The 21948-nt window shown below is 35.9% G+C and overlaps 1 protein-coding gene across 1 annotated transcript in view; it reads left to right on the top strand.

The window, feature by feature from the left end:
* The window catches only part of LOC134745611 (zinc finger protein 3), an 82739-nt gene that overhangs the window by 54989 nt on the left and 5802 nt on the right, over positions 1 to 21948 (top strand). The window lies entirely within an intron of this gene.

A 21948-nucleotide genomic window follows, 5' to 3' on the forward strand; every position in this document is an offset into this window, starting at 1 on the left:
ATGGCATCCCAAGACTATGCGACATGAAGGGAAAGTATCTTAAATATCGTAGATATGATATTTTGCTGAAAGAAGACTATGTTATTTTTAAAAGTTAGTAATACTGCACTCAAAGATTTTTTTAAATTACTTAATTCATCTGGGAATCGAACCAAATTAAATGTGAAAAAAAATCACATCGTATCAAAAATCGTATTTTTATGATGCCATTCGAAATAATGGACAAAAAATATTAATTATTCTTAAGTAACATCTTTAATCCATAAAATGTTAAAGTTGTATTGTATAACTAGCCTTATGTACCGATTTTGCATGTAGCCTTAAAGTTTAGTTTATTATGGTTCATTATTTTTGTATGTGGGTATTTTTGCACTTTGTAATTTTTCTTCAGTCACCCGTTGACCACGAACGCTGTAAAGGGTTCGTAACATCGGGATGTAGTATAAGTTCAATATACGCGATATAATCCGTTTTCATAGTTTTATATTAGTTGACATTCATAAGCGCATTGTAATTATATGCCTACTTAAATAATAAATTATATTTATCTGGCCGCAATTGTTAGCAAGTTAACGCTAGTCACAACTTGTAACATAACACTAGCCCATATAATGAGTGACCCAGAGTCCTAGACTAACTTGCGAATGAAACCGAAAGTTTGCATCCGAGCTCTGCTATTATCTTTTACATCTCACGGACCGGTATATGTTGAGCTTTCTTTACACACACTTGTTATAATTGCTTAGAACATACTTGTTCTGGTTTTAGAAAGGAGTTATTGGAATGACCGTAATGTGGTGTTTAAGGATTAGGTGTTTGGTGTTTACTATTGCTATCATCCGTCATTTTGTTTTCGTGTTGAAATTGTACTTTGTATGTTGCGATGATTTTTTTTTTTTTTTTATCTTTATTAGAAAAAGGGTTTTTTCACAAATGAAAATGTCACCCTTATTGTGACATAGCAAGACAAATCAACTCTTATTATCTACGCTTAATACATAAGTTAACAATTTCATATATTTTCATCGCCTTTTTTGATTGCGGGTTGGCCAAAATGAAGTTAACTTCACCTATGTTATATAAATTATTTATTCTCTCTGCCTCGTTTCGGACACATTCCACCAAGATATGGAACACATCTTCTTTTACTCCACATTCAGTACAATTTTGTGACTGGCTCTTACCCATCATGAATCCGAAACTATTCAGTGGTATGTGTCCGGAACGCAGCCTGAGAGCAGTAACAATATCCGATCTGGCCATGTTTAAACCTACAAACCAAGGGACCCGTAGCACCCAGGTCAGCTTCACTGCGTGGACAACAACACGGAAGGTGGCAGTCACCAGTTGTCTCGCATCGGTCTTTTTAGCCATCAAAAACGGTGTCTCTCCGGTGTTACACCATAAATCGTCTGCAACAGACGATAAGGCCAATGATGATAGTGTTGATACTACAACTATGGTCCTCGAATTAAATATGCAATTAAGTACCAATACCAATGCTCATTTTGGTTTTGCCTGAGATTTGTTTCATTTATAAAAAATATTTGGCCATAGAATTAGAACTAGACTTAGACTTCATTTTGGACCATAGCTGGCCATTTTTGGGCTATAGTTTAGGGTATGTGAGAAGATACTATGGTTGACTATGATATATGTAGTTAAAAGTTTGCATTGTGTTAAAAAATAACTAGTCCTTTTAATGATTTTCAAAATTACCCCGCATTCCAAGTTACCTCGATGCACCTTAAAAATAATTTTCAGATACAGAATCCAAGAACATAGACTGCGGAAAGTGTTGGTATGTTTCAAACTTCTGGCTACACCGCTTTCAGAGGCCATTCACCCCGCGACTCTTACTTATTCATTAGCGACCCCACACGCCTTTATATCGTTAAGTTTAAAGTTCTTTTCCCTTTGACACGACGCCTCATTAAAATTGTCCCAAGACTTTATGACCGACCTTGTGCACTTGTAGTGGCGCTTATTTTTTGCGCTTTAAAGCTCATTTTTACTCATTTTTACCGTTTTTTTTCGGATAAGAATTTTTCCTTTTCAGCTAGGATGTTTTCAATTTAAATGTCGAGTTGTTTAAGATTGTACAGAAAATTCTGTATGTACAGTTAGACTCATTTATAGCACAATTTTCTTGGTTTTACCGTGCAAGATGTTGGAGTGTTAAACGTATTTACGCTACATCAGATTATTATCCGTAGTATCTCTATCTAAGTCGCGATCGGACTAATTTCTTGTTTATAACTTTTTATGTGTTTTTCAATAACGTATTTTCGAATTGTGCGCCCTATTTGTCAAATCCAAAGGTTTCCACGACAATCATTAAAATCGCTAATCACCTCGCTAATTAATCACCAAGGTTGCGCGCCATTGTAAACTCATTAACCAAATCAGTGCGATAAGCAGGGCAATGACCTGACACTTTTTATTTTTTTTTGTCGGTGGCGAAACGCGAACCCTTCGAATTGCCTCGATTATTGATGAAGGAAGGGCGTAAGTGACTGCAACTTATAGTAGTATAAGGCCGTAAGTGATTATACCTCGTTTTTTTAGCATTAGAAAAAGACTACACGATTTTGACGTGTATCTTTATTGAAAAACACTTTTGAAAAATAAGTTACAGTAAATATGTAATAATTATAAAGCGTATATGTTCATTTACATTATTTTGGTTTCATAAGTAATAGTAATACTTACTATTTTCTTAAAAGCGTTTTTTTTATAAAAAGGTCAAGATCGTGTGGTCTTTTCTAATGTATAAAAAACGGGTTAGGGTTTGGTGTATAAATGTCTTTTGTATGTTGGTTGCTCCTTCAATATAGTACTTAAAGGACAAACAGGAATGATAAACTAACCACACCGATACGATTTAAGTCACACAAAATTTAAGTTGAAATTGACAAATTCTATGATATATGGTAGCCTTGTCAGAAGTTTTACGATGTAGATCTTTCCCGCTCTTTCTTGCGAAATGTGACAGTGACAGCGGCAAACCGATGGAACGGCCTTAAATTGCTAAACCGATTTAGATGAAATTTGGTATGGAGATATGTAGTTAGTATGAAGCCCGGCGGGGAAGGATATAAGATATTTATTATCAATCATAAGCATCATTCCACGCAGATAAACTGCTAGTATATAATGCAATGAAAATAAAATGATAACTTAAGTAGTTAATTTGTAACACTGGAACCCACTCGCCTTTAGATTAAAATACGCACGAATACTGCTCTCAATGTTCGGTCCATCTTATAATCGATAATTACTCCAATATCCTCATCCACTGAACGGTAGAGCGACAACCTGACGGCTAAAAAAAGCAATAATCCACGGACGTGCTGCAAAATTAACCAAGTATCCTATGCAGCGTGCTTAAAAAAGTTAAAAACTTCAAGATAAATTAGTATGCTTAATCAGGCCTGCCAACCTTTTTAAAAAACTCTTAACCTGTATAGTAGGCAAAGGCACGCTCCGTCAGCCAAGCAAGTGCTTGGTGCATAATCTGGTAAAAATAGAGCCTCTTGTCTGTGGTCGAGTGTCGCTGTCTATGGAACGGCTTATTTTTTACTTTTTCGTCTCAATGACGCATTATTACATGGCGCGCGAAGTATGAAGAGTGGGGTGGTATTTTTATCAATGTTTTAAATTTTTATGCGCTTAGGTAGATATAGATACTAAGAGATCTAGATTCTAAGTGGTGGTAAAGGGCTCCACTCACGTTGCAGCATATTGCATGCGTTTTTAGAATTGATCTATCAAATGCAATGCATGCAATTATTAGTGACGTCGGTGGAAGCCTTAAACTGTATTTAGACCTTTTTTAAGTATTATAAAAAAAAACTTTTTTGCAAAAATAAATAAGTTGCTTTGTTTTGCTTTAGAATATGTTTTATGCTATTCGTGCACTCTGTATATAATGTATATAATGTTTGTTTGTATTTCTCTGTATAAGTGAATTGTAATATTCGTTTGGAGACATAAATTCTTAAACCATATATGAATATTGCGAAGATATAATCAGTTTATCTTCAGCCATTGTCACTAGAAAACGGCGCGAAATAAAAATAAATGTGAGGTCAACCTTCTCGCACCTATTTTTTTTTAATTTCCCGCATTTTTGTACATTTTTCTAGTGCCTACCACGACGTTTTAGTTCAGTAGATACTGGTAAATGTACGACACAAAATTGTAGTAATAGAATAAATTGGAACTAAAAAAAATCCACACTAAATTGTTGCCATGGTTAAGCATTTTACGTCAAAAATATGACAGTTACGTAGGAAGTGGCGCCCTCATTTATTTTCTACTATTTTATGTCGCACTATACAAGTAAACAATATTATTTGTATAAATGCCATTCATAAAAAATATATAAGCCCGGCGTAAGCTCGCCGCAGATTATCTGAAGGAATGAGCTTTCCGATTGAAAAAACGAGGCCAAGAGGATTTTTGAGATTATGCAAACGTAGGTATTCTTAATATATACCTATAATACTAATTGGGTCCATCATGCTTAGGTATTAAAAATAAAAATGCCATTTGTGCTTATCACCTATTGGTTCAACTTTTTTTTGTTAACTGTCTCAGGCGACAATAGTATTGCAGTTTTTAGGGTTCCGTAAAGGGTAAAAAAGGTACAAGGGCTCTATTACTAAGACTTCGCTGTCCGTCTGTCTGTATCTCATGAACAGTTGAAATTTTCACAGATTATGTATTTCTGTTGCCGCTATAACAACAAATACTAAAAACAGAATTAAATAAATATTTCAGTGGGGCTCCCATACAACAAACGTGATTTTTTGCCGTTTTTTGCGTAATGGTACGGAACCCTTCGTGCGCGAGTCCGACTCGCACTTGGCCGGTTTTACGTTATACATACTACGTTCTACTAAAATGCTGAGTAAATTACCTATTAGGTATGGAAAGGGCTTATAACAGCCATAAAAATGTATTTTTGTTTATTTTAAATACCATCAAACAAGGGTTTTAAGAATGTCCCAGGAGACCGTAACCATGTCAACGAGTGACAAGAAAAACTTGATTCACCCTTATAGATTTTTCAAACTTGTGAAATCAAAAAAGTAAAAGTTTAAGAATATTTTTTTTTGGCAAAAAATTCATTTATGGTACAAGCTTTTATCGCTGACTTTTCCGTCCACAAGTAACTAATACTATAGTCACCCAAATTCAGCCTTGTTCCTTTTGTGATAACTGAAAACCACTTCTATTAGATTCCTTTCAATACCTTTCATGATTCGATGAACCCAAGTTAAGAATTCAAACTGCTCAGATTAGAGTAACACTTCATGTTTCAGAGAAATGCGTTCACTTTGTCACTCATTTCAAAAGGTCTTAAATAGAAAGAGGATATTATTTATTACTTATGGCATTTTAGCTCGGATGCATCTCGTAATTAGCTTAAAATAAACTTGTCTCTCTTCGGTAGGCTCAGTTTGGAACGCCCATCCTCTCACAGATAATAACTGAAGATCATAGACTAACGACTTTGGTTTTTAATGGCGCTAAAAAGATAAGTTGCTATAGTTTTTGATCCGCGGTCGTCATAACTTTAGTAATAAAACTGAAAAAAAAAAGCGTTTACATAATTTTCTTTTCAAAGTTATATGATTCAGTGGCAAGTATAGTTGGCAAGCCATTTTCATCAGTAGAAAAAGGCGGCAAATTAAAAAAAAGTACCTAATCGTGATGGGTTATTCTCCCATAGAAAATGTTAGTTTCGCGCTTGTTTACTGACAAACTGGGTGTGCCAGAGTATAAGTACAACAGTGTATGCCAGTTACGTTTTAAATAATACATAATTAAATTGGATCTTTTCAAGGACTTGCCGAAAAAGTCAAACCGCCAATTTAAAATACACAGATAATAACTGAAGATCATAGACTAACGACTTTGGTTTTTAATGGCGCTAAAAAGATAAGTTGCTATAGTTTTTGATCCGCGGTCGTCATAACTTTAGTAATAAAACTGAAAAAAAAAAAAGCGTTTACATAATTTTCTTTTCAAAGTTATATGATTCAGTGGCAAGTATAGTTGGCAAGCCATTTTCATCAGTAGAAAAAGGCGGCAAATTAAAAAAAAGTACCTAATCGTGATGGGTTATTCTCCCATAGAAAATGTTAGTTTCGCGCTTGTTTACTGACAAACTGGGTGTGCCAGAGTATAAGTACAACAGTGTATGCCAGTTACGTTTTAAATAATACATAATTAAATTGGATCTTTTCAAGGACTTGCCGAAAAAGTCAAACCGCCAATTTAAAATACAATTAAAATAATTATAAATTATTCACCACTGAGATGATTTCATCGGAATCTATCCTTCTGAGAATCTCGACCGAACTCTGCGCACTGACTCACAAGAGCAAAAAATATTTAAGTTAAGCAGCGGCACGAAAATCCACATAGCAACATGATGTAACTAAACGTATAAAACAATATAGATTTCCAATACAATACATATACGCGTAAATCAATTTTGCAGTAGAAAAATAAGACCTGATGGTTTACTAATAGACCCTAGTAGTAAAGCATCCGCCATTTGTACACTTTTCTTTGTTTGTGCAATAAAATCATATCATATTCATATTTGTGCAATAAAATCATATCGTAGGCATAGTATTATTTGCACTGAGTACATAAAATAAAGTAATATATATGTAAGTTTATTTAATTATAGTATGTATAGTATATATATGTAAGTTTATTTTCGGTAGTGTGTATTATTTATCGCTATATTTTTTGTTTTAAGTTACCTATTCTGCTTTTTTTTGTTCAATGCCTGCACCTATCACTGTTTCTGTTTAGCCTGGTGGTTGACTGGTAGAGAATGCCTTTAGGCATTAAGTCCGCCATTTGTACTTTATTTGTTATATTGTGCAATAAAGTTTAAAATAAATAAGTAAATAAATAAATAAATAAAATATATATCGATCCTCTGTTCTTGTGCTGTATGAACTTGTACATGTGTAATTAAGTTGGGCAATAAGCTTGTTATATTGCATTCCGTTTCTATAAGTGAAAACCTATAATTGGCTTTCTAATTATATTATAGTTTTTGAATACGTATAGCGCTGTTGGTTTTCCATGTACCATGTAAAAAAAAAAAAATGCGGAAATATAAAATATGTAGACGAGTTCGCGTGCCCAATTTCTTAAATTTTCCGCGTTTTCAATTGACAGAATTGGCTTGCCAAACGAGTTATGCGTTTATTTCCTTTATTTCTACCAAATCACAATTGCACTAAACGTTACGAGTTCCCATGAACTAATTCATGTGAATACAAACATAAGGCAATTTCAATTTAGTGCTTTATTAGTTAGCCGTAAACCTAATGTCACTGGTCACTTATCACGGCAGCTCGTAGAATAGTCATAAGTGTCATAACTCACAAACTATTACAGAAATACTGAAAACAAATTATCCATGACATGAGAAACAAAATATGTCATGAGATTTTGGCCACTCCCGTTAATTGGATCGTAATAAAAAACAAAACAAGACTCTATGGTAAACAGATTCTTTGACACCTGTGTCGTTCAAACACTAAAATGGAAACGTGAGAGCATCGGAGCTGGAGTCCTAGAGGACATTAGCATTTGTCGAGGGGAGTTGTCGACCGAAATAACGCGGCGGCGCGTCACCAATGCGCTTCGTTTGCTTTATGGACAGTTATTGCGAGCCTTTAATTACAGCGGCCATTTTGAGGATTTGTGTAACGTCAAATTTTGGCGCGAAACGCTGTGACAGGTTTGTTTATGGTCACGGTTTAAAAAGAAGAGAAGACCTATGGTTTTTGAAATATTATAATAAAATTAATAAAGAATAATATTTAAGTATTGCTGTTAACTTTTAATTGCAAAATTTGCAAACTACATTGCCTTAATTTTTAGTATCACTTTAGCATTTTACCAAATCAATTTCGTAATATTATTGTTGAAAAAAAAAATAGTGTTGATGAGTTTTAAGTTTTACTATTCACTGTTAATTATGGATTGATTTTATTAGCTAATAATAAATGAAAACATTTTTGTCTTTCAACTCTTTCAATACCTAGTTGAAAATTGTATGTTGGTGTGAGTATAAAACAAAGTCCCCGCCGCGTCTGTATGTATGTTTGTATGTTCGCGACAAACTCAAAAATTACTGAACGGTTTTTCATGCGGTTTTCACCTATCAATTGGGTGATTCTTGAGGAAGGTTTAGGTATATAATTTGCTAAGGTTTTACGAACTTATGTGCTGTAAATTGGTTGAACTACCCGTGCTAAGCCGGGGCGGGTCGCTAGTCGCGAGTTTGCAATAATACTGCAACGTAAACTTTTGATGTGAATTGCTGAATAGCGTGATCGCGTGGTTATAAAGTTGCTATCTATTTTTATTTTATTATGTTTCATAAAACGCCAAAAACTACAAACAGATAGGATAACTCCCGTGTTAGTTTTAAAAGTATGTGATAGGATAAAGTTTTCGCTAAAATAAATATGTAGTAAGTAGGTAAGGCGGTTTTGCTAGTTTTTGACCCTCTCCCACCCCTGTGTAAGAAAAAATAAGAATAGCCCGATCCCCTCCCCCCATATTACGTAAGAATCTAAAGCAAAAAATTACACGTTGGTTTGTTTTAGTGTTTATAAAAAAAAACATTCTTGGAAAGTTTATTTGTAAGTACAAAGGTAGTGGATCCCGTCTAAGCTAACTGTGCTCAGTTTTTTATAGCATAGAGCGTGGGAGTATTATTTTAAACGTCATCATTTCATAGAAATTTCAAAAGTTTCTCATCTTTGTGATCTTACGTAAGAACTATGAAAACCTCTTCCCACCCCCTTGTAAGAAAAAATAAGACATGTTCGACCCCCCTCACCCCCTAAATCATCTTACGTAATAAATGAATAGCGCCTAATCTAATCATAGTACACATTACATATGAGCATAGATATAGTGTTTACACTAGATTAGTAAAGTCTAAGGGTGGTATTCCAGTTGTTCAATGTGCACAAAATGTGAGATGCAAATACACATTGGTCCTAGATATTGGACAGATGGAATACCATCCTAAGACAATTTCGTGCTTCGAGTTTGACATGAGACGGGGCTGTTATGTAGACCCAGGTAGCAAAATGACGTCAAATGACGTCAGCGACGTCATAATGACGTAATAATGCCGTCATTATGACGTCGCTGACGTCATTTTACGTTATTTTGCTACCTGGGGAGCTCAGTACATAAAGCGGTTTAACTCTTATTGTCAAAAATTTACATTGAACATTAGGGTAGTTGACAATTTTTTTAAATGGTATTCGATCAGGTTTGTTTTGAGAATCAAATGTCTGTATGGGACCCATTGTCTTAAAGCAATACAAAAGTCACAAATGATGGTCAAAGTCTGGCATCGCCACTTTACGGAGCAAACGCTCTAACACAAATGGCAACACTTCGTGACGTCATTGTGTCATTTTGCTTAGAAGCCGCTTTGCTTAAAAGCCGTTCCGATGTATGAAAAACAAGGAAATTGCGATTTTGTCGGTAACATTTTGCGTTTATGTGTATTGTTATCTCTCTAAATATAATCAACAATTCTTCGGTATGAGTATTTTATTGTTACAAATATATTACTCCAATAAGATCTTAATGAGATTCCTGGTACAACAATAAAATGTATCAATTTATCGAATCGCAGCAAGTGCGTGCCGCTCTGAGTGCATTTGTTATTTGAAAGGGATATTCACAATTACTTAACATAACTATTTAAATTGCTTTTCCGTGTTAAGCAAATACGTTTTAAAAGTACTGGCCATACCTGTCGAGTTGTCCCGGAACATTGTTTACGATGTAATTACAAGTATTTTCTGAATGGTACATTCTGTTTTTTTTTTTTGCTTGGCCTTGAAGCTTGAAGGTCCCATTTTTGCCCATTCTATTTCCTTAAATTGCAAGGAAATCGTTGTTTTTTCTTTTGTATTTCAAATTAACGTTTACGATACATACATTTTAGTAAAAATCTACATTATAAATTAGGTATAGGTATAGTCACGGACTTTAATTGTTGAAATAGAAATTGAGCCATATAGGGTTCAAGCTAATTTGGTTGTCAATACTAACGGTAATGTCCCTAAATCCTTGTTCACGCGCCTATGAGGCGTGAACTATATTCTTGATTTTGTTGTTGTAATAATAAAAACTTGTTATTATAATAAATCAGAATATTATTTATTGTATTTTTACATTGAATGTATTGACATATGTCTTATTGTTTTTATAGCGAATGTTTTATGACATATATTTAAATTTATAGTTTTATAAGTAGCATCTGCGCTAGACCACAAAGGTTGGATCGCTAACAATCCTAAATGGCTCAACAGTGACTGTACTATGAGTACCTATTTAAGTTACAATGCTCACCATAAAGTTTTTTCTCTTTACGTCATTCTCCTCAAAACTGCATGCTAATAAATTGCGCGTGGGACAACAAAAACACAAACATAAACAGAACTTGTTATTTTATGCAAAAACCACTATCATTAATCATTAACATATTTATTAATGCATTTTGCTTTCAAAATATCAAAGGTTACGTTATTTTGAGAACAATCCTATTGAATGCATTCAATGCCATTCTGTTGTCTGCACTCGACGCGCGGACATCGCATAAAACCACTCCAATAATTTACAGTGGTAATGCTGCAAATTTGAAATTCAGATCATGTTCTGTATAAATTAATAATATAATATATGTACGAGTATATAATTTTCTGTAAAAATTATGTGTAGGTATTAATAAAAATAAAAAAATTGTGAGTTTTATTTACGGTAAAATATTTTGCCAGTTGTATCTATCTAAAGTATCTACTTACTCGATTTGTCGATAGAGTACAAAGAATTTCTGCAACATTAAAGCCTTTACAGGCGTATACTAATTTTAATTATTAGGCTATGAATTCGATTTGGATTAGATACGGATCGGATCTCTCAGTGTCAAAAGTGACGTTTTTGGTTGAAGAACTTTTGACATTAACAGATCCGATCCATATCTATCTAAATCAGATCAAATTCATATTCAATCATTAAAATTTGAATACACCTGTTACTCATTTACTTTACGGGGAAAATGTTATATGCGGAAAACTTAAAAATCTAGCCTTTTTTTTCAGTAAGTTCCTTTTCTAAACTCATTATATCACTAGTCGTGCTTCTATCAATTCCACATTTCAACTGCATAAGCAGTTAAGCAAAAGTAGACCTTAATCCTGCTGTTATAAGAACCAGTAACATTCATGTTTAGACACCTGTAGTCAGAGTCCCACGAACTGAAGCATACTGAAGGGCTGAGCAGCGTTCATTAGCCAAGCAAGCCCTTCACTCGCTTATATTTAACAGCCTTGATTTGTCACCGTCTACGTTTTATTTTTCCCTTCATGTTTACTCTCATTTATTCGCCGCGATCCCTTGGCTGCGTGTACAGTGCATTGCCCCGTACCGAAATAAATTGTCGCGACGGAGTGTCGTGCGTACAACCGGTACCGATGGCGGCCGGATAAAGAACCCAATGCCAGACATGCTGAATCGCGTTCCCGCCAAAAGAAGCTGTCACTTTCGCGTAGCTACGTTCCGATTCACGCATGGCGGTTAACTCGGGGGCAACTTGACATGCCACGAAGTAAGCGAGCGATGAAAAGCGCTCGAATCCGGAACGACGGACGTTTTTGTCTGTAAAAATTTTCATTCACATGTCTTCTTGAGTGATTCAGTGTTTTTGCGGACAAAGAACGTCGTTACGTCTGGACATCGACAATTTAATTAACACGACGTTAAAATATGATTCTTTCTTCCCGATGTTCAGGTTATTTATTGGTGGCACATTTGTACGTTGACTGCTTTTATTTAAGAAAATGAACACTTTTCCACTAAACATGTAATTAATATTAAACTAAACTGTAGAGCATTTTAATCTTATTTACTACTTACTTAGTATTTAATACAATCGTGATATAATAGAGAGCTTTTCAGTCGAGTACCGTGTTTAGGCAACGAAGCTTGCTGAGTTGCCTAAGTAAGGTACGAGATTGAAAAGCTTGATTATATCACTATTGTATACAATACTTTTTTTACGAATCATCTAAAATAATACTTTTTTTACTATAAAACCTAAATAATTAGTAAGTATCTCAGTAGACAAAAATAGTCGCGCGTTTATGTCTCTTCTATGGGAGCGCGGCGACACGTGATTGGTCGAATTCTTTTATAGTTGACTACAGGGTATCGAAATGAATATTATAGTTGAGTTGAGAGTCCATATATGAAAAGTACGCAATTATAGTTTGGTATACGAAATCTTAACAACCATTACAGTTGACGAGTGGAAAAAAATCTATATTCTAACATAATTGTATAAATAATTCAAGCTACAAAATTTCCGAAAACACTTAAAGGTAATAAAACTAACAGTAGCAAATAGCACGTCTTAAAATCACCCAATAGACAGTAATCGGTTCTCCGAACAAAGTGTTAGACACCGCTGTATTTAGTGCCTGATTCACTACAGTATGTTGGCAAAGTTAACTAACCCATCATGAACCTTACGGCAACGGCATAGAATCCATAAACTGTATTTAGTGCCTGATTCACTACAGTATGTTGGCAAAGTTAACTAACCATCATGAACCTTAAGGCAACGGCATAGAATCCATAATATATTGCTGTGCGAACAGTTGTATTATAAGTTCACGATAGATGAGAAGAAGATTGTCCAGTTCATTCTAGTGTTCTTGCGTTACGGACAGACTGATACAGAAAATAAAAACTATAAAAACTATTTAGGTACCTACATGAGAAATATCATACAGGCTGTTTTAGGGTTCCGTACCCAAAGGGTAAAAACGGGACCCTATTACTAAGACTCCGCTGTCCGTCCGTCCGTCTGTCTGTCTGTCACAAGGCTGTATCTCATGAACCGTGATAGCTAGACAGTTGAAATTTTCACAAATGATGTATTTCTGTTGTCGCTATAACAACAAATACTAAAAACAGAATAATATAAATATTTAAATGGGGCTCCCATACAACAAACGTGATTTTTTTGCTGTTTTTTTTTTCGTAATGGTACGGCACCCTTGTGCGCGAGTCCGATTCGCACTTAGCCGGTTTTTTAATAACTTGTAATATTTTACGTTGTGTATTTATGATGTGAATATAAGTCACCTGCAATAATATGTTAGTCTTCGAAGACCGCAAAAATATGTGACTTGCTCTTATGGCTCTACAAATAAGATCGTATCAGATATTTTCGCGCCCTTCGTCGTGTAACATATTACTGCAGGTGACTGTTCATACTGAGCAAATTTTACTTTGGAACCAACCCCGAAAGCACAAAAAAAATTGGCTGATTCATACATTTTGACTGGTCTGGTGTTGATATTGTGTATGGGAGAGTCAATTTTTTCTTCGCGATTTCGGGGTAGTCCCATAGTAAAAGTTGCTCAGTATGACCTATATACCGTTGCCCGGGAGATTTTGTGATTATACTGAGCATCTTTTACTACGGGACCAACCACGAAATCGTGAAAAAAAATGTACCCTCCCATAGAAAATGGACCAGCCAAAATGTATGAAACAGTCAAAAATTTTTTCGCGATTTCGGGGTTGGTCCCATAGTAAAACTTGCTCAGTATAATCCCAAAACCTCACTGGCAACTGGAATGCACTTATTTTGTAGCCACCGTGTATGTATTCACATCGTAAAATATTGCAGGTTTAAAAAAATAACATACTGTAGTTCTTTATAGTACATCAAGATGACTTTGTTTCGATTTGTCCAGACGCCAATGTAATATATGTTCGAGTCATGTATGTATGTATATTGTTGTACTTACATGTATTTATATACATATAGGTACAACGTTAGTCATACCATTACTTATTCTGTGGTCATACCTTAACGTGCTTTAAGAAAGACCAACTTTTGTACGAATAAGTGTAAACAAATTATGTTTAGTTTGAGTAAGACGTATTTTTATGAAGGTTTTGAAAAGATTGTTTATATATTCGCATGTTATGGCTAGGGCAGAATTAAGTTGGATAAAATTTAAAACAACTTTGAAACATTCTTGTTTTGATCATATAAGAAACATTTACACAAAGTAACTGTAATAGTTGAATTAACATTTATCGGTGAATATGTGAAAGTTCATCCAAAAACTTTTCAGTGAATCAACCGATTTAAAAAGCAATCAAAATGACTTGCCACCCAGCACACTTATAGACCCATTATATCGGTGCAATCAAAAATAATTGTCCCAAATCCTCAAGTTCCTCAACTAACCTCAAGAACTTATACAGATTATCTTATATTATATCTCAATTCTTACACCAATTCTCGCTTGAACAGTGGCCAAGTTAACTTTTCAGATGCAGAAACTGTTTTTGTTTGATTTTGAGTCTTATTTGGAGTGTGTTAAGGGTGATGGGTGGTGTTTTCGGGTGCAATTAGGGTTTTAATCCAAGGAGCCTGCCGAGCGGGTGACGTCTGCGACCATCCGTGAACCCGGTAAGGTCCGCAGAAACATGATTTATTTCATTAACCCTTTTCAATATCCTCATTCAACTGGTAGGCGGCCCAAACTAGAACGATTACCTTGAGTTAATTATTTTTTGAATTAACAAATATTTAATTGACCAAACGAACGCGAAGATCGAGCGATGCCTTTTTGTTTCAGTATGAACAAAAATGCTTTTTCACATCACCAATTCCAAAAAGGGGTTTTTCTTCCCTGCTAGGAGGGATCAAAGTGGCCCTTTTCTTCCCTGCTAGGAGGGATCAAAGTAACACTTTTCTGTTAAAATTTTTTGCACGTTATTTATTTAGCTTAAATAATATTTTTAAACATCATAATTACCTCATAGGTTATGTGAAAAGCAGTATGTGTCACATGGTAGCAAAATTATTTCCATCTTGGGCGTAACACACTTGAATCCCTCACTTTAGAATCCCTCGTTACTCTCGGGATTCTATTATAGAATCCTTCGCTTCGTTTAGGGTTCAATGTACACCCTCGCCGTAAATATGTCATTTTGCTCCCTTGTAACACAATCTACTATTGTATGATCGGCTGTTCTCTCAACTGGTTGTCGTGAAATTTTGTAAGCAGACTCGGGATTTTGATGTCAGTAGAAAAAGACGCGAGATTTCAATTTTCTATGGGAGATCGATCCTTCACGCCTACATTTTTCACACTGACAAATTTGTTTGTCAGCCTACAGTTCTGAAATTTAAATATTAACTAGAACATATATAACGTGTTGTTTTGCTGGCGGTGCGCGGACGCAGGAAGGGGCGGGCCGGCTGGACCAGTTTCGAGGCGCCCGCGCACTCCCGACCACTTGCCCTGCGCAGCCGTAGGTCAGGCCTTGTACACTACAGAGACCCCTGTTTCGCCACGCTGACTTGTTGGCCAAAGTATTTTACAGACAGTGATAGCATATGTTGTACCTATACGACGATGAATACTTAATAAATAGTTTTGCCATGGATGCGCGGACGCAGCAAGGGGCGGGCCGATAGGACCAGTTTAGAGGCGCCCGCGCACTCCCGACCACTTGCCCTGCGCAGCCGTAGGTCAGGCCTTGTACACTACAGAGACCCCTGTTTCACCACGCTGACTTGTTGGCCAAAGTATTTTACAGAGAGTGCTAGCATATGTTTTACCTATACGACGTTGAATACTTAATACGACGACGATAAATAAATAGTTTTACCGTGGATGCGCAGATGCAGGAAGGGGCAGGCCGATAGGACCAGTTTAGAGGCGCCCGCGCACTCCCGACCACTTGCCCTGCGCAGCCGTCGGTCAGGACTTGTACACTATAACGTCCCCTGTTTCACCACGCTGAAAATAGGGTTGGCTGGTCGGAGTATTTTACAGAGAGCGCTAGCATAGGTTTTACCTATACGAAAGTGAATACTTAATTGCTGGGGTGCAGGAAGGGGCGGGCCGACAGTACCAGTTTCAGGGCGCCCGCGCAGTCCCGAAAGAGTCCACCTAGTCCACTAGATCCCCTGTTTCACGTTGCTGACAAAGAGCTACACACATGAAAAATATTTTAGAATGTTCAATAAACACGTTAAACAACACAAAATTAATCCAGGAAGTAGAAATGCCTTCGTAAGTTAGATTTAGTTTAACAAAGTTAAAAAATATATAGTATAGGTCAGTGGTGGGCAAAGTACGGCCCGCAGGCCAGCTCCGGCCCGCGCAAGAAGTTTATCCGGCCCGCTTCCGGTCCTTCGAAATAATTAGGTAGTATATGGCTCGCTACGTAACGGTTTCAAATCAAAATGCAATCTTTCAGCAGTTTCTGCCTTCCTCGGTTTTTATTTGTACACTGTACACATATATATTACCTAAAATATTGAATGATTGATCTGCCAGAAGTTGTTTGTGCTAAATATTTAAATGGTAAACATATAAAAAAGTCGTTAAAATGCACTTAGTAAAAACTAACGACACAAGCTATGTATTCTATTCTATACTAAGAATCATACTTATGATAAGATATAGGATATATTATTGTTTCTCTTTATGTTATTCTCGAACTCCCCATCGGCACACAAACCTCCATAAGGTTTTGCCTACGATGGGTCTTGTAATAATCTAACAAACTGTAATTTGTTTCCTTATTCAATAAATAAATAAAAAATAAATAAATATTTTCTGGCCCCTCATGAAAAATGTTTGCCCACCACTGGTATGTACTCGACTAAGTATTGTTCTTTCTCAAGTCGATTTCAAAAAATACCTTTGTCATACGAACTAAAAATCAATTCACTGACATTGTCACCTTTCAAAATACCATTCGTGTAAAAAGTCCATTAAACTTTTGGGAAATTATATATGTATTCATAAAGAATCTGGATTATCTCTCACTATCATTGAATAAAACAAAATACATATATACATTTTTCTTGTATCAAATAAACATTAATGCTTTTTTTTTATACCACGTCGGTGGCAATCAAGCATACGGCCCGCCTGATGGTAAGCAGTTACCGTAGCCTATGGACGCCTGCAACACCAGAGATATTACACGCGCGTTGCCGACCCTTTAAAAACCTGTACACTCCTTTTTTGAAGAACCCCATACTGTAGCCCCTCGGGAAAACCACGGCAGGGAGCTCATTCCACAGCCGAAGCGTCCGCGGGAGGAAATTCCTCTTAAACCGCTTAATGTTATGTTAGAAATTATCACAGTTAATTCAACCCACCCCAAACATTACCTACCTACGTCTTAAACCAACCCTCTACTAAGATATATCTCCGGCCAAACTCGCCCTAATCAACTCCTAATTTAAATTAATCACTGCATGCATCCATCATTCTACACCCTCAAACTATTTACATACATTACGTGCACAGACTACCACTTTTAGATCCCGCTTCATGAACCGATTGCGATGGTAACCCAATAACATATGCGCTCTTATGGTTGAATAACTCTACGCAGATCACCGCTTGAATTGGTGGGGTCTACACCATTTTGTACTACATGTTTATCCCAATTATTGTTGTTTGTTTGTAATTTAGGTACGTAGATTCCATCTAACCTACTTTGAATGTGGAAGTGCTATAATAAACGTCATATTTTCATAGAATTAAGACTCTATTTTAACGCTTGTCGTATCTTGTACCTAAAACAAGCGGCAATTTGTTCTAAAAACAAGCTTAAAATAAACTTTCGCTATTATTACAAATTACAAGCTTTCGTGGAACGCAGACCAAATCATAAATGCGAACGCAATTGAAATGAGCAGTTTCTCTCATTAGTCCATGGGCCAGCTAGCCAAAATTTGGAAAATAGTATAATTTGGGGGTACCAAATTATACCGATATCTTGGTTGGCCCATGGACTACATACTTATAGTCTGTCAAACCCATTCGTCAATAGACAAAAGCGCGAAATATAAAATAGATATTACTAAGACTCCACTGTCCGTCTGTCTGTCGCCAGGCTGTATCTCATGAACCGTGTCAGCTAGACAGTTGACATTTTCACAGATGATGTATTTCTGTTGCCGCTATAACAACAAATACTAAAAACAAAATAAAATAAATATTTAAGTGGGGCTTCCATACAACAAACGTGATTATTTTGCCCGGTTTTTTTCAATTTGTTCGCCTTTTTCTTCTTGTTTTGCCAGGTTATATGAGAGCGCTAATGTGTGATGACAAGGAGTTTATATGCTCCATCCACTGTGTAAGATCTGTAGTGAATGTTAACTCTTTAGTCGGAAATACTCCGTGGAAACACGCGGGACGAGCATTCCCACCACCACGTGCTGTAACATAAGTCTTATTGCTTAAAAAGAAAGTAAAAGTGCTGTAAAAACATGGCTTCGTAAATGGAAGTCATGAAAGCCTGGGACACAATTTGACATTTGTCATCTTTTAAATTTAGTCAGTTTGGCCATTGCATCTACTTACACAAAAGTAGCCATTTCACAGAAGTTACTTTCTTGGTTCAAATTGGTTTTAAGACTTTTAAGTATAACATTTAATTTAGAGCCATTAAATTTCTCCTGATCTAATAATTAGCTTGTATCAGGGCTATAACCGCGAAAATGTAAGTTCGCAAATTACGGGCATCTTTCTCTGTCACTCTAATGACGCCTTCATTGGAATAAAAGAGAAAGATTCCCGCAATTCGTGAATTTCGGTTTTCGCGGTAGGCCAGGACGCAAAGTTGTTGGTTTCGGAGTTTCTAGAACGATTGCGAGAAACCAATATGATTCCAATCTGAATAGCAATAGAAAACATGTTGTTATAACATTTTTATTTTATTTTATTGATGCAAAAAATTACACAGCATTACACATTTTCTAAACCCATACGTAACGAAATACTAACGAAATCTACAACAACTAGTAACTACCACAAAAAAACTGGACAAGTGCGAGTCGGACTCGCCCACCGTGAGTTCCGTACAAATTTAATTTTTAGTATTTGTTGTTATAGTGGCAACAGATATACATCATCTGTCTAGCTATCGCGGTTCATGAGATACGGCCTGGTGACAGACAGACGGACAGTGGAGTCCTAGTAATAGGATCCCGTTTTTATTTGGGTACGGAATCCTAAAAACTATGTCAACAATCAATGAACGCTTTAAAGAGCATCATAGAGTTTAGTTATAAAAAACCTTTAAAAGGCTAACTGCATTAGGTATCGATTAATCTAGGTCCTACTTATAATCTAACTAAATAACTACTCCAATACGAAAACAAACCCACACACACGCTTCCACCCCACTATAATTTAAAAGGGTTAAAACAAAAAGTTAATTCGTAGTGACACCCCACATGCCGAGCCATCCGGCGTATAAAAAAGCCCACAGATACAGAAACGACATTATAAATTTGAAAAAGGAAAATCGAAACGTAATCTGTCTTTCTCCCTCTGGGATAAGCGAGTGGGTGAGACGGAAGAATAAAGACCGGCCCAGACGTGACGGGATCTGACGTTTCCTCCGCATCGAACGATTATAAACAGATGTTATTCAGCCATAAATCTCTGTCTCGGAATGACGTATGAAAAGTACTTTACTTATAAGATTTGCGTTTGTAAGATGTAAAATTGATGGTAAGGCTTTCGTTCGATTTAAATGGCAAATACTTATATTGAAAGATAAATGAGGATCTAATCAACATAACTTGTATCGGTATTAACCAAACATGATTTTCATTGTGTTTTTAAAACAAGCAAATCGGAACTAGGATCTGACTCTAGGACTAGCCGCGCGAAAAAAAACAATGAACTAGCAAAAAACATTGTAAGCAACGTATTTAATTTAAAATCAAAACAAACTGAACACCAACGGTCATTTTAATTTGTTCCAGCACATTCCAATTTTAAACTAGAGCGTACCATAGACATAGCGCGATCCGAAATGAAGATTATGGTTAAGATTGTGGCCGATAAGTTTGTATAGTAGCACGATTTTATCTTTAATCGACTAAGTACGTTAGTGGCCAGAAGACAGATCGGGCTTTTAACAATGTGCTTCAGGAGAAAGAATCTTTAACTCTTTTGTTTTATTCGATCGCAATGATGATTAATGTGATAACCAACAATAATAACATTATTAACGACATCGGTTATTTAAGAGCAAAAGCTGTTCAGAGCTTCTTGGTTTAAACAATAAGTCACTACTTGATTAAAATGCCTTTCATTTTATTTTTCAGTTCTTTAATAATCACATCCGGTATCTCAGAATAAACCTACATTTATTAAATTTGCTACATCGTCCGAACTAGTTGGTGATCGTACTGAAAATACCAGTTCACTGTTACGCGTAAAACAGAACGCCATATTTTTACTTTTAAAATTTGTCTTCAACGTCCAACAGTTATCGTTTCATCGACATTACGACATAACTTATGTCCATTCCAAATTTGAACATAGTCAAGCGATTTTGAGCATTATTTTTAAGTTGATAAGAAAGTTTCTTTTTTTGGAGGGAATCTGATCTAGCTGTCAAAAACGTTGACCGCGAAGAGAATGTGACCGCAAAGTTCCATTACTCATTCGTTTGAGCGACACGTGTATATCGTGTAATACGGGCTTAAATATATGTACTTGCTCCGAATTAGGTTTTTTATTGGTTAAGTTAATGCAGTTGGTTGTTTGATATTGTAAATTGACGGTCATTTTAAATGTAGTAGCCGCGTCATCACGTCAAGGGACGTTACGATAACAGCAGTAATTTGATGTGGATTAAAGTACATATATGTAGAGAAATAAATAAAAACCGGACAAGTGCGAGTCAGACTCGCCCACCGAGGGTTTTAGTATTTGTTGTTATAGTGGCAACAGAATACATCATCTGTGAAAATTCCATCTGTCTAGCTATCACTGTTCATGAGATACAGGCTACAGACGGACAGTGGAGTCTTAGTAATAGGGTCCCGTTTTGACCCTTTTGGTACGGAACCCTAAAAATATTTAAAAATTCAGCTTATTTTTTGTTTTTTTATTTATGTTACCCAAAAAATTAATCGTTAGACACCGCATGCTTCAAAATCAGCTCAGTAGTTTTTATAGTTACTGTGTAACTCACAAAATAAGAATATACAAAGGTTGTTGTAAGGAAGGTTGACTGGTAGAGAATGGCTTGTAGCATTAAGTCCGCCTTTTGTACATTTGTATTTTATTTTGTGCAATAAATTTTAAATAAATAAATACATACAATCAATAGGTATAATAAATTCTTGGCTTGGCCGCAGGTGGTATAATGTCTAGTATAAGGTAAAACTCAAAGGAAATTTTCACTGAATTTCCAAAGAAACGTAAACTCTCATCGCAAGTCTCATAAAGAGCATCCAGAACATTAGGTTGCGTTATTCGCCATTCGTATTTCCTTATTGCCGGAAACGTTTCTCGCGTTTTTGTAGTGTTCGCTCGGTCATTAGAAACTGAGCCGACTGCCTTACACTTTTACAATGAAAATGGACACTTTCGAAGTAATTTGCATTTTATTTAAGTCTTTCTCGCTTGCGCCAATATACGTATCTAGTGATAAGTACGAGCGAAATTCATAAGTGAATGATAACTAAATTAGGTACATTATATACCTATGTAGATACTAAAACGTAGGTGCGAATTAGTCTCAAAGATAACCTAATAAGTTAATTAGCCTAGAAGTACATACATACATACATATAATCACGCCTATTTCCCGGAGGGGTAGGCAGAGACCACGGATTTCCACTTGCTACGATCCTGGCATACCTCTTTCGCTTCCTTCACTTTCATAACATTCCTCATACACGCTCGCCGGTTTAGGGTGCTCTTGACCTTGAGCCTAGAAGTGTCTTCAATAAACCAAATTTCTGTCCTATTTACTGGCAATAAAAAATTCTCATAAACTTATTTC

This window comes from Cydia strobilella, chromosome 11 (assembly GCF_947568885.1).
Source record: "Cydia strobilella chromosome 11, ilCydStro3.1, whole genome shotgun sequence".
In the NCBI taxonomy this organism is placed as follows: domain Eukaryota; kingdom Metazoa; phylum Arthropoda; class Insecta; order Lepidoptera; family Tortricidae; genus Cydia; species Cydia strobilella.